General features: G+C 33.2%; 1 long non-coding RNA gene across 1 annotated transcript; it reads left to right on the top strand.

The window, feature by feature from the left end:
* Positions 1-216: 216 nt before the first annotated feature.
* Positions 217-12130, top strand: LOC118199120 (uncharacterized). The gene is made up of 3 exons (XR_004759895.2): positions 217-351; positions 6955-7112; positions 11999-12130. It is a non-coding gene; the product is annotated as an uncharacterized LOC118199120 (long non-coding RNA).
* The last annotated feature ends 14692 nt before the right edge of the window (positions 12131-26822 follow it).

The raw sequence follows: 26822 nt of genomic DNA, 5'->3' as shown, positions 1-26822 counted from the left end.
TATGTGTATCTTATATTTTCGGACGGAGGGAGTGTTCTTTTCTTTCCTGCTAAGCGTAGGAAAGATTGCATTCAAATCAGCGATATCGAAAAATGCGAAGTCAAGGCCGAAGGAATCACTTTATCTCTGAAGCAACATTCCGCTGCGGTTTCGAAGATAATCCGAATAATTTTTTTTTTTTTTTTTCTTTTTTTTCTTTTTAATTCGGTACTTATCAAAGATGATAGTGCGAATTTTAGTGTGCCGAAGTTCTGTTTAAATAGTCACCGGTGAAACAATACTTTTGTTAGCTATCTGTTTGTTAGTAGAACTCCAATTATCGGAATCAATTGGGACCGAAACCCCATTCAGGTAATCAAAAATTCGGATAATTGGATTTTTTTCTGAAGAAAAGGTTTGCGTACACTTTCATTAATTACTGTGTGTTGATAATGGGAGAAAAAACTATTTTTAAAGAAAACGAGGTTTTAATTAATTAAAACGAAAAGACATGTTATATAGCTTACAGTACAGTACTTACAAGTGCTGAAAGTCATTGCTTGTTGAATATCTGAGTCAAAGTAAGCTGTTTGACTGTCTTCACCCATTTTCAAGCAGCCAAGTCGCGCATCCGTTTGACAATGAGAAGTTGCATGTGGTCACACTCGGGCTGACGCTCCATCCACTTAAACAGCAGGCAAACACTTTAGCAGCTGATGGTCCTGTGTCTGCTTCATCTTCGACATTAAAGCCATCTTCCTCCTCGAAACTTTCTTTTCTCACACTTTCAATACATTCATCATCATTTAGAATTTGAAACCCAGGGTTTGATGAATCACACACCATCCATTCTGCTGTATCCTCAGCATCCAGGAATTTCAAAAGAATGTTTCTTAATTCCTCAAGTGACGCGTCATCCTCATCTTCTCCTGTCTCTTCCCTTTCCTTTTCTTGAGTGTCTTTTTCCTTTTTCTGCTTTTCCTTCTCTTTTTCAGTTGATTCTGAAATTCTGAAAGCGATTCGGATAGTCGGAGTTTGGATAATTGGAGTTGTACTGTACTGCAATTCACCATTTTTCAGTTTTACATCCCATAGTTCATTTGTTGTTACCGATGCACTCTAGCCCGGCTCGCTGGCGAGTGTTGTCATGCCAGTGTCTGTAACCTGTAGCCCGATATCATCAGTTGGTGACAACTTTGGAGAAGGAAAAGTTCCAAGGCAGGTATAGTAATGACCGTAAGTATACTTTTATAAGCTTACTTACGGTCATTACTGTACCTGCTTTGGAACTTCGCTTTCTTCAAAGCTGTCACCAACTAAAAACATCGGGCCACTAGTTTACTAAAGGTCCCTCACCAGCCGCTACTGTAGTAGGTATTGTAAGCAATATTCGTAATGCAAACCCAAAGATTTGGTATGAAGGCTTGTAATTTATTAATGATTATGAACGTAGCGGTTTCTATTGGAAGTTTTGCGTCGTCAGGAAGTAATGCTTTGGCTATATCTAGTTCTATCAAGAACACTTATAGAAACATGGATAACTATACTTTTGCTGTAAATTTGATTTACGAAAATAAAGCAATTATAGCGTTCACGTGTATGCTTTCTTTTTGTCCCATTTAATACAAAATAGCCTGTATTTCATTCTGAATACTTTTATCACAATAGTGAACGTAAGTTTCTTTAAGCGCTAATCGAGATAAATGTTCATTCATTGTTAAATCAAATTTTCATTCAAGTAGCTTATAAGGTATTTCTCCCGCCTTCCTAGCCTGCCTTCGTGGTGTAGTGGTCAGCACACTGAGCCGGTATTTCAGAGGTCCGTTGTTCGATTTCCGGCGAAGACGATTGCTTATTTTTCCTCTCTCCCTCTTCCAAAAATCCTAATGACTCTACAGTGGCGACCGAACTAAAAGGGTGGTGGAAGATGATTCTCCCCACCCAGGATTGGGCCATGGAGGTAGGAAAGGGAGGAGGGGCCATTCCGCGCTAGAAGTGAAGCACTGCTTTGAAGCTTGGGTCACCAGACGGGGTGTTCTTTGTTTACATTCAGAAACTCGCTTGACAAGATTCTGATAGTATTTCGACACACGACAGTTCCATAGAAATCGAAAAAGGGACACTCTCGCATGAAAGAAACATTCATAGTGTAATGGATAATAGCAATTTGTATAGTTTACTGACATTTACGCAAAAATCACATCTTGGTTATTTTTCGATAACTAACAACGGCGATTTTGATTAGGAATTTGTTTTATAAAATTCTAAGCTGTAGCACTACAAAAATATAGATTTTTAAGAAAATTGCTAAAAGAGAACTGCCAAAATTTATTTTCTAGAAGATTTGAAAAGTTTGAAACTTGATGGTTAAATGTAAATATAAAATTATGTATGTTAAAATATTTGTAATTAGGCACATAGGTCAGATTAAGTTTTTATTAAATAGAGTAACGCATGCAAGGGCTATCTGCCTAAAGAGAGAGATGCCATCGTGGAGGAATTTTCAAGAAAAACTGACCTTTGAGTGGGTATTAAAAATAATACTTATAATTTTCATTCAAATTATATTCATATATATTTTTTATGTAAAACTTTCGGGTGTATGCTAAATTAGTGTGAATTACTTTACACGAAAAATATAGTGAATGCACAGAAATTAAAGATTTGCACATGCCGGAAATGATAAATAGGAAATATGTATGGGTATTTATGCATGTGCTTGCAAAAAGCATGTATCTGCCTTTGACAAAATACTTAAATATTCACTAAATTATTTATAAATGTATTTGAAATGAAGAATTTATTCACTTCTAAACAACTGTGAAAGTACTGTGAAGAAATCTAATGATTAAATATATCTAATTTATAATGATTATAAATGTTATCTAAATATATAATAACCTTAATATTGAATTGTAAACATAAATTGAAATCCTGTTGACAAATACGTTATAAAACTATTTAAGCAAGAATTGTTCGTATTGGAAAGCAATCTGTTAAAAGGTATTGTAAAGCAAATGCTATGAGATGCGCACTTAAGAACGTAATAAAGAGTTTTGGAATATGTATTGTTGAAATGAAGGGTAAAAAAAAATCTGATAAGTATAATTAAAAGAATTATTCTCTTTACATTTTATAATAACTCAGTTACAAGTTTTAAATAATACCTTATTTTATTCCCTTTCAGAAATGTTCAGAGAAAGTCAAATACTATTTAATACCTATTTAATTATTAGGAATTAGCGAAATACTTATTTAAAGTATTTCGCTAATTCCTAATAATTCTCTAATTTAAAATGAACCGAATAGAGCATTAATTATAAATTGACTTACATTTTTCGATTTAAAAGAAGCCAAAAACTCATGTCATATTTAAGAAAGTATTTTAGGAAGAAGCTCTATAAATAGAAAAGAAATAATGCATAATTTTAATATTAATAATACATTAAACTTTGATCTTAATTTTTGTACCTTAACCGAATAAAATCGAATTACCTTAATTTTTTTTTCTAATGTAATTAACGAAAACTTGTGAAAATATTTCATTCAAATTAAACCATTCTGAGAAAACTGTCCTGTGAAAAGTATAGCATTTAATTCCGTTCAGAATGAAATGTTTAAAAATATGTTGTTTTCACATACTTAGGACTCTGAAGTGTTGTAGAAAAAGAAAATATATACATTTATATGTATATTTGCGACGTAATTACAAAATATTTACACCCTAACGCGTCAAATCCCATAGAACTCAATGGTAAATGACCCAATGTTTTGGTCACCACGTAGGGATCGCCGGTGCTTCAGAGCAGGGTACGGAGAAACTTGTTTAGGGCGACTCCATCTTACTTCCTACCTCCATGGATTGGGCGATTGGGTCCCCTAAAACCCCCATTCGCCCTTTAAGAAATCTCTAGCACCTTCCCTTTCTCGAGATTACTGCAAGGCATATACGGTAACAGTTACATGTAGGTATCAATTACAGTTATTCAATTACACTAACTACTTATAATAGTTATATAAGTGCTGGCTGAGAATGACGCCAAATAGTCGCCTAGTTTGGCGATTTGGGTTATTTCTAACCAAATTTGGGGACAATAATTAATCGCCAAAAATCATCGCCAGCTGGGCGATATCTCGCCAATTTAGCGAGATAGTAATTTACTCAATATTAAATAGACTTGCTCCTGTTATCTTGTTTATCCAGCAAAGCTTCGTCTCTTCAGACTTCTCATGTTATATTATGCAGAATTCGTAATAATATATATATGGATTGCAGCATCGAATCGATGTTATAACACGATGTTGTTCGTGTGTTCCCCCCCTCCCATTTTTTATGACAATGTATCACAGTGTTTGTATTCCTTTAGACTTATTTCATTTTCCCCACAAATCGAGAAATGCCTCCAAAAACGTTATCCGGCAATAAAAACGGAGGAAAATGTTCTTTAATAATAAAAAACAGTCAAGAAATAAAAGCATCGCAATTTTTAAGTTCTAAATCAAACAGTAGGAACAGTGCAGACTCAACTTCTTTAATTACATACTATATATGTACAGACAAGTCATCTAATGACAGTGAGGTCAGACCCACTAAGATTACTGTACTTTCTGAAGAAAATAATAACTGCATACATGAATTAAAGAGATGTAGATTACAATCGTAATGCGGTTTAAGGCTTAGATAGTAACGTCACACTCACAGCCAGGAATACTGGTAATGTTTGCTTTATTTAAATATTTTACGGAAATTCTAAAATTTACAGGTTTTGAATTTAATTTTGGGTTCTTTGTGGTTTTGGTTCTAATTTTTTTACTTTTTGTTTATAACTGTTTAATTTTCAGCAGCATATCACGCTTAAATAAATTGCAATAATTTTGTTTTAAATTAAAAAAAATATACTGTAATATATAAATATCTAATTGCAAAATAAAAAATCATAATTATAGAATAATTAGGACAAAAGATTAAGCAGTTTAGATTGAAAAATTTATTAATTTAGCAAAATAAAAAATTTTTTACTGGAGAAAGATTATATTATTCTGGAATTTGAAAAAGTATTGTAAAAAAAAAAAAAAATTTGTGAGTAAATTAAGAATGCGTCATTCCAATCCTTTAAAAAATATTCAAAATAAGCATTAAATTTTTTCAGTTTTTTTTCTTATTTAAAAATTTTTTAAGCACGAAAAATAATCTGTAAATTAATTATTCATTATTTAATGTTCCAGTTAGACTCATCAGTGCATGCCGAATTAATGCATTTTATTTCTGAACAAAATAGTTCTTGAGAAGCATATCTTAATTAAAAATTATGCACGACACTGGGCGCAGAACATTTTTACTCTTACGGTATATACAGTGGAGGAAAGAGAGAAGTGAGTGGTGAACGCTAACTAGACAGAAAACAGAGTAGGAAAATTTCACACATTTTTGAAAAAAAAATCAAATGTAGGGAAAAAAAAAAAAAAAAAAAATTCAGATTTTACTTTGCGCCCAAAGGGGCGTTTTTTAAAACGTTTTCTGTGTTACCGTTATTTATTAAATATCATGTTCTTTGCACTTAAACCATAAAATTCAATTCAACAGCAATATCGCAAAATAATTTAAAAAGGAGCATATCTTTAGAATTTCCAATGCACAGACTCGCGCGCTGGAGATATATTGCCCCCTCCCGTGCAATGTTGCCATTGCTCGCTTTAAAATCGCTGAGTTTCTTAATCAAAAACTCATAAATGCCGTACAAAATATGAAATCTATAATAAAATAAATTTAGATGCCCATATTCGGAGAAGGATTACGTTATTCAAAATTTGATGTCTCTACCGTTGTTTTAACACAATGCGAGAAACATGCATACATTTATGCAGATTCTTCATTAGTTAATTTCTTTAAATGTAACACAGGGCGGTAATATTTGGTTGCAACAGTTTGAAAAATGAATCGAAGCAAAATGCCAAAACGAAATTAGCTCTTCTGAACTAACGCTCCTTTGGGCTAAAAATTCAGCAAAGCTGTTTCGTTTATTTATCTTAATTTTTTACTCTTTTTGCATATTATATTTAAAATGAGCACTGGTGTAATATCTGCAAGTTAATTCAGATTTCATAAATGAGGGAGATGAAATCAAAGAATGAAGGGGAATTTTCTTATTTATTATTCTGAGGAGTAAAAGATTTTTTTTTCGACATATTTATCAGATTAAAAGGTTTTGTTTTCAACAAACTATCAGGGTGAAAGATTTTTGTTTTCGTCAAAGACTAATAAAAATACATTTCTAAAGGTACTTTTATCGGGTTTCATTGCAAAAATAAAGGTAAAAAGGAGATTTTTCCTCAGAAATGATATACAGTTTTTCCAAAAAGTGATTTTACCTTCGTACGATTATCTAAACAATACGTCATTCAAAAACATTAAACAATGAACTAGAAATTTTATTTGTTCAATGTGAAAAGTATAGAACGATGATGTACCTCAGGCACATTTCTAAAGAAATTAAATATATTGATACGGCGTTCACACAGTATAGTGGTTAAGGGAACCTTACTACGATACCGAAACGGCCCGGGTTCGAATCCCGGAGAAAGCACGGATGTAACATTGTTTCTCTCTTCATAAGAGTTAACGGTGGTCGCCTATTAGGTGCCTCCACAATAAAATGGCCACCACTTCTGGGCCTTAGGAGTGGCCAGCGCCGTTATAGACAAATGCCCGCCATTGGAGGGGGGGGAATGATGCTATCATAAAAAATCAAAAAGCGTTTTGATGTTATAGCATGGGTCAAAAAGTATTCGATGCTTTTCTAAAATGGCAACGAATAAGGTTTTATGTTATAATTAATATTTTTAGGATGTCTTTTAAACTCAATAACAGCCTTTCAGTCTGAATAGCCAGCTTACAACTAGTTTTTTATTATAATCACTTTGTGCTTTATACTATTTTTCCTCTCAATGTTGTGTTTACCTTCTTCTTTTTTGTAGTGTCGTTATTTCTGATCCTTCGACCTGATTCTTCCCATAAGTGTTCAATTGGATTTATGTTTGGTGACTGTGGGAGTGTTTCAAGTACTGACTCATAGTAGCCGGCGGAAACAAGCTGAGTGGCTAGAAGCATTCAACGCCACAAAATCAAATCGCAAGTAAGTCAAAGTAAGCCCTTCTTGAAGCAGGCATAAGACGCTCTAAAGGAAAGTTGCTTTAACCAAAAATTAACTATTAGTCAAAATAAATGAATCTCCACTACCTTATGGTTCATTATATTATTTCTGTTTAAAATTGGCGTCGACCCTGCTTTTCTGTTGGTTGGAGATTTCTCAATTCAAGTTCTTTATTTGGTTGTATCCGTACCTTACGATTACTGTCTGCTCCAAAGCTTATTATATTTACTTTCATCACTAAATATAATCCTTCTTTCAAACGTCTAGGGGCTCGTTTACATATTTTTTCACAAATGATAACCTTTTCTTTCTACTGACATCAGACACATACTATTTTTCGGACATGATCGTTCTTTATAACCAAACCCTTTAAGGGTATTTCTTACAGTTTGGGTACGAATATCTTTTTTAATCGGTAGTTTCAATTCTAGACCACTGCATTTAATGACTCGTATAGAAATTGATAAAGACTACAACAAAAGAAGGTTAGCAATAAATAATCAGAATTATGTTATGTCATTATAAAGGCATTAATTAGTAGAGTCGAATACTTTTTTCACAAACTGCATACTATGACTTCCAAGCAAAAATTATTTAAGTAACTTTACAATAAAATATACTTCTCGCCATGTAGTAAAAAGCTGATTCATTCTTTGGTTTCCTTTTTTAAACTGTCTTCATGATTGATTAATAATTTGCATTTGTATCATTGTGATGATTTCTATTTTCCTGTTGGGAAAGATCTTTCCTTTGAATTTCTGCTATCAAAAGGATTTCATAGCAACAAATACATTTTTCTTATCTTCAAAAACTCAGTGACAAGGGTAAAATCTTATCAGTTTCTTCTAGACAAGACAATAATTTTCGTTAAACATTGTCAGACGATAATTTTTTGCTTATCGGTTCGTCTTCCAACAATAGCCCTCCTATCTTACGTGCGCATGAAAGCAACAGGATAGTTATAATCCACGTGGCCAGTTGTACCTGTTCCTAAACGAGAAGAATAGTTTCCAAAGAAACGAATCTGCATGAGGTACAATTTTAATTACAACTTAAAAACATTAAAAGTTATAGTTTCTAATTTCTATTTCTAGAACCCAAAGACTAAAACTTACATTGCACTGTGACCCCTTGTAATAATTTATTTTATTTATTTATTAAAAGCACAAAAGAATGCTAATAAATAAATTAAATAAAGAGCGAAAAAATATTGTTCGTTGAAACATAGATCGGAAACTAGCGAACATTGTTGCTAATAGACGAGACATAAGGTCTTTTATTATTCTCTCATTTTGCCAGTTAGAAATAATCATATTTATCAATATAGGCCAGAAACAAGACTGCACATTGTTGGCAATCGATAATCCATAAGATCTTTTATTGATCTTAAATATCATGAAAGTATGTTGCTCATCATAGTAAGAAAGTAAGAAACCTAATCATTTTTAAAATTGTTGCTTTAAATGGACGCACACTTCGTAATGCTTTAGTCAAGAATAGCCCGTACTCATCAATCATTTAAACTCCTTTCAGACGGTGGCGTAAATGTCATAGAGACATACTCATAAGGCATAAAATACGGGAGTTCCCTTCACACCTGCGAGACAAGGTCTAAGTTGTAGTCAATTAGATACCAAAGCTAAATATGGGCATGCGTTGGATGTATCTACAGCTTTCCCGCTCCATAAGTTTCCCGCGTTTGCTCTGATTGCTCAACTCTTAGGTTCCAGTCACAATATGTTTCGGCTACGAGAGACTTGACGTCGAAAGAGACGATTCTCAGAATGCACATATTTCCAGTAAACCCATGTAGCTAGGTTACCATTTTCACTTACTACAAAGACTTGAACGCCAAACGGTAATCGATTATCGCTCAGATTGGGATCACGTGATCCTTCAAAAGCAGAACTTTCGTCTGATTGTTTGATCTCTACGCGGGATACGGCTGCAGCCGAAACATTTTCGACGAGATTTCAAAAATTCCCGCGTAGCCGGTACACCGTTCCAGTAGCTAGGCGGGACTTCACTTCCAGCAGGGCTCTTTTTTCTAGCAATCCTCTCGTTTAAACCAGTACTACCAGAATCTCGTTTCTCAGAAAAATCCCGTCTAGCAGGGACCGTCGACGGTTGTGATAACCTCTTATTATGCTAAGTCAGCATAAAGTTGATAACCTTGAACTTTATGTCAAAACCCCCAAACCAGTTTGTGTGAACGTAGCAAGGTCTAGTTGTCTAGCAACGAAGCTCGGCTTAAATCAGTTATAATATTTATACCACAGTCTCTTCGCCGAGAATGTAACCTAAGGGACATTGTAAAAAAATAACGATACCTAGAGTCATCAAATTTTGAATAATGAAGTCCTTCACTCGAAAATATGGGCATTTGGAATTTGTTTTATTATCTATTTCATATTTGTAAAACTTTAACGAATTTTGTATTAATTAACTCAACGATTTCAAAGCGAGCAATTGCAACACTAAGCTACTTGGCTTTCGTGCAGCAGAAAATAGCTGCACACATAAAAAAATTATGGAGAACTTTATAGCAATGAGAAATGTATATTTAAGTGAGGTTTTTCTTTATCTTTGACCAGTTTAAAATTGTGGATAGAAATGTTCCTGCATCACTACTCACGCCAAATGATGCTGTTAGAAAAATACAAAATTAATCTTTCTGGCGCTAAATTTATTTTTTATCATGTTTCAGTAATAGAATTTAAGTTAATACTTGTGTTACCAAGGAAGTAGTGCAATAATTTGACAGGTACAACTGTGGATAGATATTCAATGAGAAATCTCAGCGAAATCTGATGAGTCTGTGTATTATTCAATTAATTAAGATTTGAAGAATTATTGTCTTAATTATTATTACTAGCCCAAAGGAGCAATTTGTCCAGAAGCGCTATTAATTTCGTTTTGGGATTTTGCGTTGGTTCACTATAAACGGCGTTTCACTTTTCAGATTGTTGCCACCAAATATTAGAACCCTGCATTATATTTAAAGAAATTAAATAATGAAGAATCTGCATGAATGTATGCATGATTCTTGCACTGTGAAAAAAACAACAGTACCTAGAGACATCAAATTTTGAACGAATTTGTATTTTGTGAACCTTTAACGAATTTTTGATTAAGAAACTCAACGATTTCAAAGCGAGCAATGGCAACACTGTACAGGGGGGGGAAGCATTTTTATCTCCAGCGCTAGAGACGTGTATCGGAAATTCTTAAGATTATGCTCTTTTTAAATTACTTTGTGATATTGCTGCTGAAGGGAATTTTAATGGTTTAAATGCGAAGAACATTATATTTTGTAAATAAAGGTAACACAAAACGGTAAAAAAAACACCGCTTTGGGCGTAATATAAAATCTGAAAGTTTTCAGTTTTTTTTTAATTATTATTATTATTACTGTATAAGCCCAAACTCATTTTCATTTAAACTAAATTTTCATTCCCCCATCTACTACATCTGAGAATGCTAAGTGAATACAGCTGCAACGCAAATAAAAATAGCATTTACCTATTATCACGTCCACCGTAAAAAGGTGGGAGAGATCCCATCAAATCCCCGCCAATCGTTCCTGAAGAGTTTTGAGCCTCAGTTTTGTCTATAAGCCTTGCAGTAAAGCATTCGTCAGTTTATCTGTCAGCCCATCAGGTCACTCTTGCTTCTGAAATATTCGATCCACTTTCATAAAAAGGCTTTTGTCGATGTTGGCTATTTTGTTAGCTCCACCGATTTTACCGGATGTTCTGTTTAGAATGCTATGAGTAGAAACTTCCTCCAGATTATTGTTTCAATCTATTACTGTTTTGTCAGATATATCCAACTGTTATTTTTATTTTCTTCATTTGATCGATGCTAATTATCTCAACCATTTGCAAATGAACTGGAGTGCAGTCACAAACGTGATTCTACAGTCCTCGAACTGTATTCTGTTTTGAATAGATGTTATCTTGTCACAGATTTCACGTTGCGTCGTCATTGCTTATCCGTAGTCACATCAAAGGAAAGCGCAGAATGAAAGTGAATGAATGCGTTGTGACTTTACGCTTGCTCATACTTGGCACTACTTGGCGATCAGTTTCATGGTAGATGGTATAATACGCAAGTACTATAAAACAATTCAATTACCGTTGATTTCAACTTGAAGAATCTAACAAAGAACCAATTTCATTTCCTCTGTTTGCGCAAGTAACATAGAATCGAATTATATGTAATCATAAGTTAAATTTTATTCTAGCATTTGGCTTGTTAAATTTCAAGACCTAATTACGCGCTATGCAACAGACAAAAGGGAAAACTCAGCAAATCAAAAATTTCCAGCTATCATCGGGTAAAAGCAGAGGTGATGCCAATCCTCTTTCCTTAACTTAGATTCTAACTATATTTAAAACTCCTGTCATTTACATATGCTGGTGGAAACAGATGAAACAGTAGAAATATAGAACAGATTTTAATATAAACAAAAACATATTATTTAAACTAAACCTTACAACTGTACTTATGTATGTCGTTCAAACGCTATTTTTATGTGTATACTAAATATAAACTAATCACGAAAAGTGTTATTTTGCTTGTCATAATTTCGAGAATGGACGTATTCTATGTATCATAATGAAAGAAGGAAAAACTGAATTCCCATCAATCTGGATGAGAAGTAAGCACTCCAAAACATAATAAGGTTGTAAATTTAAAGTTAGACAAAATGTGCAGCCTTAATATGGAGCAGGTTTTGAATTGTCTTCTTTGGAAGAACAGAATCTTCTTTAGTTAATGACATTAATTCCAATGCAATTCTTCCTAACGCTTTCAGAATTCTAATATTTTAGTTTCTCGCGTTTCATTACTTATTTCATCGACAGATGGCGCTACATTTCTGTTTCCTTTGCTTTCCTCGTTGCTTTCGATACGAAACTGTTGTCGCTTCTCCCATCTTCACAGAAAAGTTTTGCTTCTAAAGAAGAGGTATCCTAATCGCCCTCAAAATCAAGTGAGTTTTATACAAATTCTTCGCCAAACTTAAGATTGCTTTTTTTTTTTTTTTTTTTTGTTTTTGTTTTGTTGTTTGTTTATTTGAATTCTAACACTGAATTTATGCTGTAAAGGTCATGTAAAAACGTGTTGCTGTTTTCTTACACTATTCGTATTTTTTTAACTTTCAAACTGAAATTTCAGTAGTATATCTTAATTCTTAAATGATAGAGGAAGCCAAACATAAAATTGAACAAAAATTAGTGGTAGACTGAAGTCAATTTAATTGAAAAACTCTAAAGATCCAAAGGAAAACAGGAAGAGTGCTTCTTCTTTATGGAAGAAAAATCTTCTGAAAAACGCCATTTTTTTTTCAAGAACGAAAAATATTCTTCCTCCTGTTTGAAAAAGGATTTATTCTACTCTCCCTCGAAATCGGCAGATTTGTTTTCCTTTAAACCCATTGCTAATCTATGGCAGATTATTGCTTAATTTTATGTTCTTAAACAATTGTATATTAATGTAAACTTAATTTGAATTTCTGAGAAGATTTTGCGATTCAAGAAATCAAAGAGTTTCAAGGAAGAAAAGCGAAAGAAATTTTTTTTTACATGGTAAACTGAAACTGTTTTCTATTACCTACTGTCATCAATAAAAGAGTATAAAGCATTTTCATTCAACATCAAGAGAATCGAACTTCCTTATTTAAACTAACTAGACTGTCACATTTCCAGGAAGATATCGAATGATCCATGGTTTCTAAAATAATCATTGATTTAAAGTCAGTCAGCTTTGAATGAGATCTCCGCCTATCCATTTTCAAAGCAACCTCAATTCTGAGAGACTGCGTGGTCACTATACAAGCAACAAGCAGTAGATGTCTAGACGTAACAAACTATCAACAAAGCTATTGCTATGGCTACTGAAAAATGGGGACAAAAAGACAATGTCCTTTTCTTGAACAGAAGACAGAATTGATCTTTCGATCGGTGATGCCATGAGGGCTTCTCTAACGAGTTACCTTCTCGTTTGATTAAAATGAAGACGAAGAAAAATTATTAATGCAAGTGATCCAAAACAGCGAGGAGTGAAAATTACCAGATCTTACTCTTTGAAAGTGCATGTTTAAAAGTAAGATCATGAATTAAGTCAATCAATTTTACAATAATGCCGTCTACAAATACATATAAACAATTCCGGCTGGTCCATAAAGATCCCACCTGTAGCATTTCCGGCGTTTTGAGAAATCAGTATATTAGGCATTTCATACAAATTAAACATATTAATATTTCGGAGAATACTGTATCTTTATTTAGTTAATTGAAAGTACAATATTTAATATTTGAAATCCACAGGGTCATTCAAAAGTCTGTGAAACATTTAAAAATTTCCAAGCGCTGTTTTGCACAAAAGTGGCGCTTTCTTGGGACAAAGTTTGTGAGGCTTTTTGGAATATTGTAAATTCTTGAAACTTTTTGGGAATGTATACTTTTGATAACAGTAGAAACTTCCTTTAGGAGACATATGCTGATTTGTGGACGTGTTTAAAAGGATTTGTGCTTGTTCATCAATCCTTATTTCTTGTGGATCAGATTGAAAATCGTTTTGAAATTACTTTTCGAAATGGTTTGCTAAGACTTCCGTATTATTTTTGGAGAGTCAATATTTGAGAGTTTATTGAAAAATCGTTATAATGCTGCTGCCATTATTTTTGATCAGTTTAGCAACTTTCCACATAGTTTGAGCATCGTGTTTTTGTGTTGTGACTTCTTTCACTTGTCTGACGGTAACATCAGAACAAGCCCACGAAATTCATGGTGGCAAGGACAAGATTGCGCCTGTCGTTGGCAAGAGCCTTGAGCACCATGAAGGTGACACTATGACTTCGCTCAGTTCTTAACCCAATTTTGATGGAGAGCACCCCGGAGTGCCCTCATGCCGCACGAACACTACACATGCCCTCTCCGGGATTCGAACCTAGGCCTCTTCTTAACCACTATAAATCCCCTAACTCTAACCACTATAATGGCTTCCACTATACCGGCTTGATCATTGCGCAAGAGTTTACTGAGGGGATTTGTTGTCTGTTCTTTGTTCTAATTTCTTTTTTCCACCCCTGTTGCCTATAACCATAATTTTAGAAAGCGTAAAGTATGGATTGTTTAGAATACACGTTGCATCGGAGACTGTTTGTTTGATTTTGCCTGGTTTGGATTTCGGATTTTGCCTGTTTTGCCTGATTTGGATTTTGTCTGATTTTGCCTGTTTTGCCTGATTTGGATTTTGGTTTTTTGATTTTGCCTGGTTTAGATTTTGGATTTTGGATTTTGCCTGATTTGGAATTTGGATTTGATTTAGATTTTGCCTGATTTGGATTTTGGATTTTGATCTACATCCGCGTAGTGAGGAGTGGAGAGAATAATCGTACCACTTTATTCGATACGAGAGAACAGCAATGAAATAATTTAGCTGGAGAGTTTACATCTGTAACTATGGATGGGATTTTAATCCGTATATACATACATAGGATTCGAGATGGTTAGAAGAAAAACAGCTTTTTACTGTAAACTAAAACAAAATGTTGGCAATATTACTGGCAACAATAACCTTCAGAACATGAGGAGCATTTCCATTCGAATAAAAATGAGCAGAGAATTCTGCACTAAAAACATGTCCTGGTCTAGAGTTACAGTAGCTAAATAAAATATCTCCTTTTTATTTGTATTTCTGCAGCTCCGGTGAGGATGTTTATAGTTGAAATTACCTGTAAGGATAGCGGAATGTAAGTGACTGATGATAAGTCATTATTAATTTTATGTCAACAATATTAAGATTGATGTTTTCTGTTTTATAAATTGACGTATACCTTAAGTTCCAAACTAGAGCATATTTCTAGATTTCTTAGGGGTTTAAGATCTAATTGAATCTTTTTTTTAAAAAAGAATAGATGCATATTAAGGCTACTCTATGCGGTATTTCTCCAGCCTTCTTAGCATGCCTTCGTAGTGTAGTGGTCTGCACGCTGGGAGCGTGTTTCAGAGGTCCGTGGTTTGATTCCCCGCGAAGGCGTTGCTCATTTTTCACCTTGCCTGCTTCCAAAAATACCTAATGTCTCTACAGTAGCGCCCGAACTAAAAAGGGTGGTGGATGATGATTCTTCACACCCAGGATTTGACGACTAGGTCCCCTAAATGGCCCTTTAAAAGGGGGAGTATAGAAGGTATTTCTTCCGCCTTCTTAGCATGCCTTTATAGTGTGGTGGTCTGTACGCTGGGCGCGTATTCCAGAGGTCCGTGGCTCGATTCCCGTTGAAAGCGTTGCTCATTTTTTTATCTTGCTTACTTTCAAAAATACCTGATGTTTCTACAACTCATTAGATTGGCATTTTCTGGCTTAACTAAATTTGCAGCTTAATGAGCCGTAGTGCGTAAACAGATGCAAATACTATGTATTATTGAATTGTATCTCCTTGTATATCTCTTCTCTATCCTGTTTCTTATGTATTATTCTATTATTATTACTGATTTTCTTACATTCTTTACATTTGGAAGGCTTGTTGCATATTTTGCGGAACACGAAATGTTTTGCAATATTTATTTTCTCTAATAAATAAATAAATTAATCAATTAAAATTAAAATAAAAATCTATTTCCAGAGTAAATATATACCATACAATTTTTTTTTTTAGTTGGAAAATTAAGCTAAATATTTGCCAACTGATATATCGTAGCATATCATTAATATCTGAAGATATGCTTATGCCAAGAATATTACGTTTTGAATCAAGTGAAATTGATATGTAAATTGTGTACTTATTGAGAAAAAAGTACTTTTTATTGTAAGCTAATATACGCATTATACACTTTCTTCTAAATTAAAACATAAATTTTAAAATATCTGATTTTTTTTTTTTTTTTTTTTTTGATTATTCAAATCAACTAATAGAATTTAAGACCGCACAAATAAATTAACAGCAAGTTAATTTTAACTGGCCTCAAAAGAACAGCAAACGATCCAGAAAGTTGGAGTTCTACCAGAATTCATATTGTTTTAGAACAATTTATCACCAAAAACTAGCGTAAATATTTCAATGTCTTAAGCAACTGGATCTTAATGAAAAATCCGAAGCGGAAATAGTATTCCAGTGAAATGAGAAAGTCAAGTTTTATCAGAAATCTTATATTAGAGCAGAAAAATTTTTAACCGTTCTGAGAGCACGAAAATGAATACAGGAGCCTTATCGCTGTGTAATGAACTTTTGACCGTATTTTCTTTAACCTCATTTAAGTGACCGGTCAAGACATCACTGAAGCTGCCCAACCGATACGAGAGTGAAGGCGATCATTTATCGTTGCATTTGTTCTACAGACTACTTTACGATTGTGCTGTAAGAAGATTAAAGACCACTACTTTACGTCCTGTAGAAAGAGTATTTATAATTCCTGCAACATAGCAAATGCTGCCATTATAAGGGGTTTATCTTCCATGCAATTCAGCAAGTAGCCAGATCTCAGAATGTTGTGCTTCGATCTATCATCTTTATCTTTCAAATTATAATTGTACAAATTTAACAAAGGGATCTGAAAGCAATGAACTTGTCAATAATTTATATCTTCCTCTTTTATTCTTTTAATAATATTCGGATTCATTAATTAATATAATTTACGAGTACTTGCACCATTATTGTAATTAACAAAAAGTGTTTCAAACATCATATATTTTAATACATATCTGAGTATAGCGTAATCGAGTGGATGCCATCTAATAATTAGTATGAAATCTTTATTTCGTTTTTAGCAATACATCTCTTTGATATGATTTAGTTAAATGCTAAGCTTAAATAAAATTTTATCGGTTTTGAAAAGCATTTACACAATAGTGTAACTCTTAAAAAGATTTTCTAAAGGTCATCTCTTATGCATTCGGATATATATATATGTGATGTACCAGCTTTAGTCATAGCTTAAATTATCAGACAATAAGTTAAAAAAAAAAAAAAAAAAAAAAAAAAAAAAAAAAAAAAAAACAGGATCCATTTATTATTATTCAGGAGAAATAGCAGTTACAAAATCAGATATCCGGAGTAAATAAAAAGAATTACTAATAACTTTTTGTATGAAGTTTACTGCATCGTGACATTAAAGAAAAGCCCCCGATATTCCTTTGCGAGTCCTTTTATAGCCTCTGGAAAGGCGGAGCTTCCAAGAATGACGTCAGCCTCGTCAGCCAATCCAGTTCGCTTTAAATATTTCCAGAACATTTTATAACTGTACGTGTAGAAAAAGCGGGAAAAACAACTTGATGACGGGGCTGTGGATTTAATTCCACGTACTTTCAAATAAGAGAACGTCGCCATTAAAAATGAAAAGAACATATAGTTAGAAATTTAAGTGTATTCTTGACTATGGAATTTTATTATTACATCTATATATATTTCATAATTACAAAACAATACTTTTGAAAACAAAATATAAACATGCCTAATATTTTCGCGCATTAAGCAGCAGAAAAATATCATTAAAGACATAAAGTAATAAATTTAGAACTAATATTTCACAAAAATCAAAAACTTAAATTCTTATAGATTTCAAATAATGCAACAAAGAATTTAAAAAATGTTAAAACCAAAACTTTTCAAACAAGCAAAACCCCATTTAAAAAAATTAAGGAAATTAAAAAAAAAAAAAAAAAAAAAAAAAAGAACAAAAACAGAAGAGGAATTCAATCAACTTCAATGCTACTTCGTGAGGGAGGAGGAACAAATTTATTAATTATGAATTTCAATTTTTGGTCTTTGTTAAATATTAGTTCTTAATTTCTTACTTTATATATATGTTACGGTAAAACACCGAAATCTGGAGAATGTCGACTTTCACCGGCGAATGTTAACATTCACATAGTCGCTTTGTGTATGTCCGAAATATTTTCCAAATATTCTTATTTCTGACTTACACCGGTAAATGTCGACTTTCACCATGCACTAATGGTGAATATTGAACATATAAGAATATTACATTTTCTTCTCCGTAATTCAGTCGAGAAAAAACGCACTTGAGACTTAAAATAAGAACTTAAGAACATAAGAACTTAAAACACACATTACATTCAAAATGAGAAAGGAAAATAATACAAGTTAAAAACTTACTAAATTATGTGATTCAAATCTTATTTATTGCAACAACTTAAACTAATATGACACTTTGAATTGCACAAGAGGCCCTTGCTTTTACAACTGCATGTATTTGTGAAACACTTCCTTTTGCAATGACAAGCGTGTACATATACTCCTCTCTTTTCGACCTACACCAGAGCATATCTGTGATTGTCGACATACACCGGTGAGAGTCCGAATGTGCAAGAATGTAATGCAATATTCGATCTTTCACCGACGTATTTTGTGAATGTTGACATTCTCCGGTGAAAGTTGACATTCTCCGGTGAAAGTCGACATTCTCCAATTTCAGTCTTTCACGGTAATATATATATATATATATATATATTACAGTATCACGTTTTTTTTTAAACAAAAATAACCCAATATTATTTCCGCGCAATATGCTGCCGAAAAATTAAAAATTATAGCCAAAATAGTAAGAAATTTAGAGCCAAATCCACAAAGACTTGAAAGAAATGATAATTAAAACCAGTAAAATCCTAAAATTTCTCAATAAAAATATAAAAAAACCCTCTCAATAAAATATACACTCATGTGCAGAATTAACAGAATTTGCATATTATGTCGAATTTCTGAAAAATTAATAGACAGATTTTAATGAAATTTGGTATGAATATACATTAACAAAGACAGGAGGAAACTGATCCCACTCCTGCAGCAAGGCAGTTTTCACTTTTAGGGTAGCTCTTGGAAGAGAATGGGGAAAGAAAAATGCTCTCCCAAGAGCGTCCCAAACATGCTGTATACGATTAAGGTCAGGAGATCTGGCTAGCCAATCCATGCGGCGAATATCTTCACTTTCCAGGCAATCGTCGTCGACCAACTGAGCGAGCGTCTCGTCTATTAACAGGAACCCAGGACCACCTGCGCCCCTAAAAAGTCGAACATAGGTTTCTAGGCTCTCCTCTATATACCTCGTAGTAGTCAGGTAGCCTCTGTAGAACACATGCAGGAATATATGGGCATCCAACATAATACCTGCCCAAACCATTACACCTGCACCACCGTAATGATTTTTTTTTCCTGACGAGGCAGAAAGGTATAGTATTCCAAGCTCTTTGCAAATACATGTACGTCGTGAATAAGTATCCAGGTTGAATCTCGACTCGCCTGTAAAAAGCTCGATGAAATCTAGTTCAAGGCGCATGTTGTCTGCACCAGGCTAAACGCGCTGTCTTGCGTGTTGCTGCGAGCGGGTCATAAACAGTGGGTCTTCCACATACAGCCTTATATCATGAAGCCTTCGAGGCAGAGCATGAAACTCGGCTTCCAGTGGCAGCATAGAGTTCACTTCATAGCTGTGAAGGTGTAGCAGTATGTATTGCCGCTTCCGATAGTGAAGAAAGTAACGCGCGCGCTTCCGATAACCATAACCCATGCTTCCATAACCCATGCGAGCTTCCGATAGTGAAGAAAGTAACAGAGAACGTTATTGAAACCGAAAAAATTTCGATTGACAAGTTAGTCGGTAATCTCGACATAGCAATTACAGGACTTGAACAGTGGAACTTTGAAGAGCCAGAGAGAAAGACAAGCATGTCTCGAATCAATACGTGCATGTGTTGAAAGTTAGAATAACATTATCGGACTGTTTTGTTCGGTAATGTTCCTCGTATGCCGCTGTGTGTTGTCCGCTCTGGCGGCAATTCCAAGTTAAATATATGTACACAGATCAAGAACTTTCCTGTAAGCCTTATACACTGGTGGACTGTTGCTAAGCACAGATCCCAAACGGCTATCCAGCGCGTAAAAATGTAAGTGTGATTGGATGCCAAGTGAAAGAAAATAATTCCAGAATCCTAGGACATGGCAATATAGATAATTTATTGTCCTGTGAAATCCAGAAGGCCAAATCGCCATAGTAGTAATAGTTCTTCAGCACCACTCTGAGCTTCCTCTAGAGTTAAAAAGCAGATCTCTTGGCAAAGATGGTTACGGAATGGTTGTTATTTATTGAACAGAATTCCATTCCTTTAGATTCCCTTAGAAGAGAGAGTCTTATGTCAGCTTACAGTACAGAACTATCAATTAAATCGAAGGGTAAACTCTGGGAATGACTGGAATGAGTTCAGTCGCAGGCCACGTAGAGAGGCTGTGGTTGATTTCAAACTGGGTACAGGGCACGACTGCTTAGCCGAACATCACAGAAGAATAGGCATATTGACTAGCCAATGCCCTATTTGTAAAACAGACACTATGAATAAGCAGCACTTGCTTGTCTGTCCAAACCTTGACCCTAAGTTACAACATAGTGGCAATATACTCCAGCTGTATTTGGCTGGCCTGAGCACCTGATCTTATAACCTGAGCTCACAGTTGCTTCGCCTATAATCCCTGAAGATTTTTAAGATTTTAATTGTGGAATTTTTATGTCTTACTTTTTTGATATTATAAAGATTTGAATTTTAATACTGCAATTTTTAAGTGTTTTTAATATTTTGATGATGTGAAATTTTGTATTTAATGTTTTGTTTTAGGCAAGTGGCCTGATGTAAATGGATTGATTTCCGAATAAAGCCATAAAAAAACTCATTCATGTGGAACTGATTTTTTATGAACAACACCTCGCACAGTTTGGATACACTCACATCTGTCACTATCCTGGACTGTTTGAAACTAGATTAATCGATGAATTAAATATGTGCAAGAAATAATAATTCATTCGAACTAATAAACCTCTCTTTTTTTTTTTTCAATAAACAAAAGACTTATAAATTTAAAGAACTTAAGGTATTAAAAATAATTTTAAAAACATGTATTTTTCTTAATTTATTTTTTACTCTCTAAGATATCGAAAATTATTGCTATCTCTAAGATATCGAAAATTAAATTATCGGTATATCAGCAATTTATTCTCCGGCTTTTTTTTTTCTTCATAAATTTATTTATAGCAACGAATTGCATCATTTGTCGCTGTGCAAATCGTAATAAGGCTATGTTTAATGCTGAGGTCAATATCCATAATATGTTTTGACAAGGTTACAATCATTTCATTAATTTTTATTTCTTTGAAATAAAGGAATAGCGAAAAATTAGCGTGTTGTAATAGCGAAAAATTGTGGGTATCATATTTCAACGAAAATATCCAATTTGACCGATCTCGAAGAGTTTGTCCCCTTCCTAAGAAATTATTTTTGTGTGTTAAATCCCCTATGTTGGATTAATCGATTAAAAAATAATAACGATTGAAGTACACATTTTTGCATTAGTTTTGTTAACATCATAGAGCTTATCAAGCTTATATTATACTTACCTTTCAAAAATCAAATGTTTGATAGAAATTCAAAAAAATCCTATAATTAAATTTTCATTCTATTTTTTGTGGAAAACTGGTTAAAACTGCAAATTGGGTGGAAACTTGATGAATTGGTGTGCCTTTACTATTTAGTAGAAAACAAATTTAGTCATTTTCAAATCCCAAGCTTCTTCTTGATATATATTTTTTTTAACGTATCCGACCACGTTCGGAGCATTTTTTCTCAAAAAAGCAGTATTAAGTATACTATAAACACATTTTTTTCATTTAATTTTCTACGGAGATAATAATTATGGAATATCAAAATTTAATATATACTATTATTATCCTGCAAAAATATTAAATTTATGTGAAATTTTAAGCAAATTTTAAAACAATTTGAAACATTCTATATGAAAAAATATTAAAGTTATATTCAAAAAAGTCATACAATAATAAATTACACGCTTTTATCTAGGGAATGACGTAGAATTTTCATGAGATTTTCGATAAATTCACGATGTCATTATTTAAATAACAGGTCACAATTTCAAAAATATTTAACATATATTCTGGTTCGTCATTCCCAAGATAACTATATATAGATTAAGCATACAAAGTTTCACAAAAATAAAATAATAATAATTTGATTTATTTTGCACCAAGTAAGTAAGCTTTTAGAAAAAGTACATTTTAAGAAAAATGCAATATTTTTATTATTAAATCTTCATCCAGATACCTAAAACTTCCCATATCTGTAGGTTATATCTTCCTTTTGGTCAACTTTATCTGTTTTACTGCTTATATTCAGCCTAATTGCTTGTTGTGGCAATTTTTACTCTGGGTAGTGAGTGATATTTTGATTTACTTATTTGCTCCATGTCGAGCTTACTAAATGTCTCGCCTGCATATTCACCATATTGCATACCTATTCAATTTAAAATATCTAGTAAGTCTAAAAGCCCTCTGCTAAAGTGCATAACAGCTATATATTCTCCCAATTTAAGAGTTTGTAATTCCACAATGGCATCTATCTGTATAAATTTCCAAAAAATGTCATTAAAATTTTGTTTGCATTTTATGTCTTTTGTTGCATTTTATGTGTTCGCACTTTTATAAGAGCTTCTGCTCACATAGTTTTAGATATACTCTCTGAATAATATTAATTACATCCTTTGGCCAGTCCTTTGGATTTGTTTGTGTACACTCTTCCAACTTATACAGCTCGTTGTTATTCACAAAAAATGTCTGGTCCATCTGGGCACTAACCATCCATAGGTAGTTTTGCACTAGAGAAAGTGTGAGAAAAATGGAGCAATTACAGCACTTTCTATTCATTGTTCCTGATTCTAACTCCATTTTGAAGTTTGTCATAAAGACATCCATTGGTGAGCGACGGATGCATCAAAATACTTTTGTTTTCCCTTCAATTTTCTAACTCTGGAACGGGGCTTCTGAATATGACTTATGCGTTCATATTTGGTGGACACTACTTAAATATAAATATCTTTTACGTCCCAAATCACTTTCAAAAAACATCTCCTACCGATGAGAAACATCGATGAGTTCACTCGATGGGAATTACTTTATTAACATTACTCTCAATTTCCTTCGCAACCCGTTTCATAAATTTGTTCCCTGCGCATTAACGTTTACAAACACGGCTTCAACTTTTTATCACCCTTCATTGATGAAACGATATGCTTCGGAAGTTCTAGTGCATGATTATTATACTTAAATTAAAAAAAAAAAAAAATCTGAAATGTTTCAGATTTTAAATTACGTCCAAATTAAATTACGTTTTTTTAACGTTTTGTGCGTTATCTTTATTTGTTAAACATCATGTTCTTCGTACTTAAACCATAAAATTCAATTCAACAGGAATATCGCAAAATAGTTTTAAAATGAGCATATCTTTAGAATTTCCGATACAAAAACTCACGCGCCGGAGATAAAAATGTTTTTTCTGCATAACGTTGCCATTGCTCGCTTTGAAATCCTTGAGTTTGTTAATCAAAAATTCGTCAAAGTTTTAAAAAATAGGAAATCGATCATAAAACAAATTTCAAATTTCAAATTTGGTCTTCCACATGCTCATATTCGTTGGAGGATTACGTTATTCAAAATTCGATGACTCTATGTACCGTTGTTTTATTACAATACGAGAAATATACATACATTTATGCAAATTTTTCATTATTTAATTTCTTCAAATATAATGCAGGACTCTAACATTTTGTGGCAACAGTTTGAAAAGTGAACCGACGTTTATGAGTCCGACGCAAAATGCCAAAACGAAACTAATAGTCCTTCGGGATTCAAATAATCCCTTTGGACTAAAAAAAAAAAAAAAAAGATCAAGCAAAACTACTTTTAAAAAATATGGCTGGTCAGGAGCGATATTTGAGTTTGTTTCAGAAGTCATGATCAGCTTAACACCGTACCGAAATGTTTGCTGGCTCGTGACGATTTCGGCAGCTTTGTAATCGATATCCAACTGTAATTCGAATACGCTTTCTGTCCTTATCGGTGATACGGAAGATTTGATTTGAACGATGGCAATATTTTAAGCGAAAAAGTTGCACAGCTGTGGTTGGAGCTACGAATCAGTCCAGAGCTACGAACCAATCCACGATCAGATGCAGTATGTTTCTTACCGCCATATTTGAAATTCAAACCATGAAAATAAATGATGCGTACGAAAGTGCATGGCTAGAGACCTTCCTTTATGTGGCAGAATATGAAGGAAAAAAAAAAAAAATTCTGAAGAATAAAAAAACATAGCTCATAGTTAAACGTTCGTTTTGGTACCAACAATTAAGGTTATTAAAATAGTTGAGATTCTGTTATTTAGTTCATTTATTATTTGTTAATCATATGATCTACTGCTTAGGAGTTCGTTAGGAACGCACTTATCCCCTCTTTCTTACAAACACAATTTAATTTATTTAGTTTTTTATATTAATTATAAATTTTTGGTGCGAGATGTTGTCCTATGAACATACTTTTATAAACAAGTTACGTTCTAAGTAGAAAATGTTTCTTATATAGAAAGTCGCCTACTTAAAAAAAAGTAGCATTTTCTTTACAACTACCTCAAAATAGACATTTAAAAAAAGAAAAAAAAAAAAGAAAAACTTAAACATTTCAGATTTTAAATTACGTTTAACGGGGGCGTTTTTTTTTAACATTTTGTGCGTTACCATTATTTATTAAATATAAAGTTCTTCGCAGTTAAACCATAAAATTCAATTCAACAGCAATATTGCAAAATAATTTTAAAATAAGCATATCTTTAGAATTTCCGATGCACAGTCTAGCGCGCTGGAGATAAAAATGTCCCCCTCCCCTGTACTGTGTTGCCATTGCTTGCTTTGAAATCATTGAGTTTCTTAATCAAAAATTCGTTGAAGTGATACAAAATATGAAATCGATAATAAAACAAATTTCAAATTCAAATTAGTGCTTCCACATGCCCATATTCTATGAAAGATTACGTTATTCAAATTTTTATGGTTCTTAGGTACCTTCGTTTTATAACATTGCGAAAAATATGCATATATTCATGCAGATTCTTCATTATTTAATTTCTTTAAATATAATACAGGGCAATAATATTTGGTGGCAACAATTTGAAAAGTGAAACAACACTTACCGTGAATCGACACAAAATCCCAAAACGAAATTTATCCTTTTTGACCTTCTGAGCAAATAGCTCCTTTGGACTAAAAAATAGCAATGAATATATTACATTCAATATAATATTATTATTATAAAAAGCATTAAATATATTATTATTATAAAAGAAATCTGAGAGCCTTCAGATGTGAAAGCTTTCAGATCTGAAAGCTTTCAGATTTTATATCACTCCCAAACGGTCGTTTTTTACTTCCTTCTACGAAGTAAAAAGGAAGTATTGTAATCGCGAAAAGTTTCAGGCAGCATATTTCAACGAAATGAAACAACCGCTATCGAATTTTGACCGCTATCGAATGCAATTTAACGATGTTTTTGCGTGATATCTGTACGTAAAAACAGAATAAAATACTCTTTTTCTTCAAAAAAATTATAAAACTGCTTTAAAATTAATTCTGAAGAGAATTTTTCGTGGCGTCTGTACGAATGTATGTACGTACGTGCGTACGTACGTATCTCGCATAACTCAAAAACGAGTAGACTCAGGACGTTGAAATTTTGTATATAGGACTGCTATAACATGTAGATGTGCACCTCGTATTTTGGTTGCAATCAGCCGCACCAAACGTATATAAAAATATATTTATGTTATATATCCACTCTGTTACCCGGCTCAGTGATCTCAGTTTCTTTACTCTTATATGTTTGTAAATTGTACATTTTTTGCTTTAAAAATGATTGTATTATGTTGTTGTTATCTTCCGGTTAAGGTTTTTATGCTTTTAGTAAATCTGTATGCAATATTTTTAGAATTATCTACAATTTTAAAGTTGTCTAAGAGCCGCTAAGCCTTTTTTTAATGGCAGCCATTGATGTTTACATTTGAAACAGGAGCCTAGTGGATTTGTTGCCAATCTAGAGAAACTTAGCTTCGCAACAACAAAGATAACGCATTATGAGTTATAATATGAACGAAATATATAAGTTAACTGTTATATAATTATTGGATTATATAACAGTTAACTTAGTTTCCGTTATGTAATTATTATGTAAGTAAACTGCTATATAATTATTAATACTGTTAAGTGAATCTAGCGCCAGAGTGTCGCTATGGTAAACAAATACTAGAGTGAGTTTTAAAGAATGCCTTTATTCTATTGTGGTTTATGCGCTGTCGGCGAAGTAGATTTAATTCAATCCAATAAGTTTAAATGAAATGCAAGAAAAAATGCGTATAATTTAATATTCCGTACAAGGAAGTCATGTGGTGTACACATCAGATTTTTATTCCTTGTAGGAAGTAAAGTTTTGGTTTACTTAATTATGCCAAAGCACTCGAGGGTTATCTGCCTAAAGGGAGGGATGATTTCGTGGAGGTCTTTCTAAGGCAAACTTGCTGGTATAGACATTATACATAGGGAAAGCCACGAAAACGCCCATGCAGCCAGCCCAGACGTCGAGATTCGACCCGAAACCGATCTACCAGTGTTCAGCGATTTTACCGCTCAGCCGCTAGTGGGCTAGGAAGTAAAGGAAGTATTGTAATCGTGAAAAATTTCGGGTATCATATTTCAACGAAAATACCCTTTCTGACCTCTTTCGAATCTATCTGAACGATGTTTTTGCCTGACATCTGTATGTATGGACAGAACAAAGAAATTTTTTCCTC

The sequence above is a fragment of the Stegodyphus dumicola genome, chromosome 8 (assembly GCF_044657685.1).
Source record: "Stegodyphus dumicola isolate Sdum_Otavi_A_Nest chromosome 8, ASM4465768v1".
Lineage (NCBI taxonomy): Eukaryota > Metazoa > Arthropoda > Arachnida > Araneae > Eresidae > Stegodyphus > Stegodyphus dumicola.
Note: the sequence above shows the minus strand (reverse complement) of the source record. Positions and strands in the feature narration are given on the sequence as shown.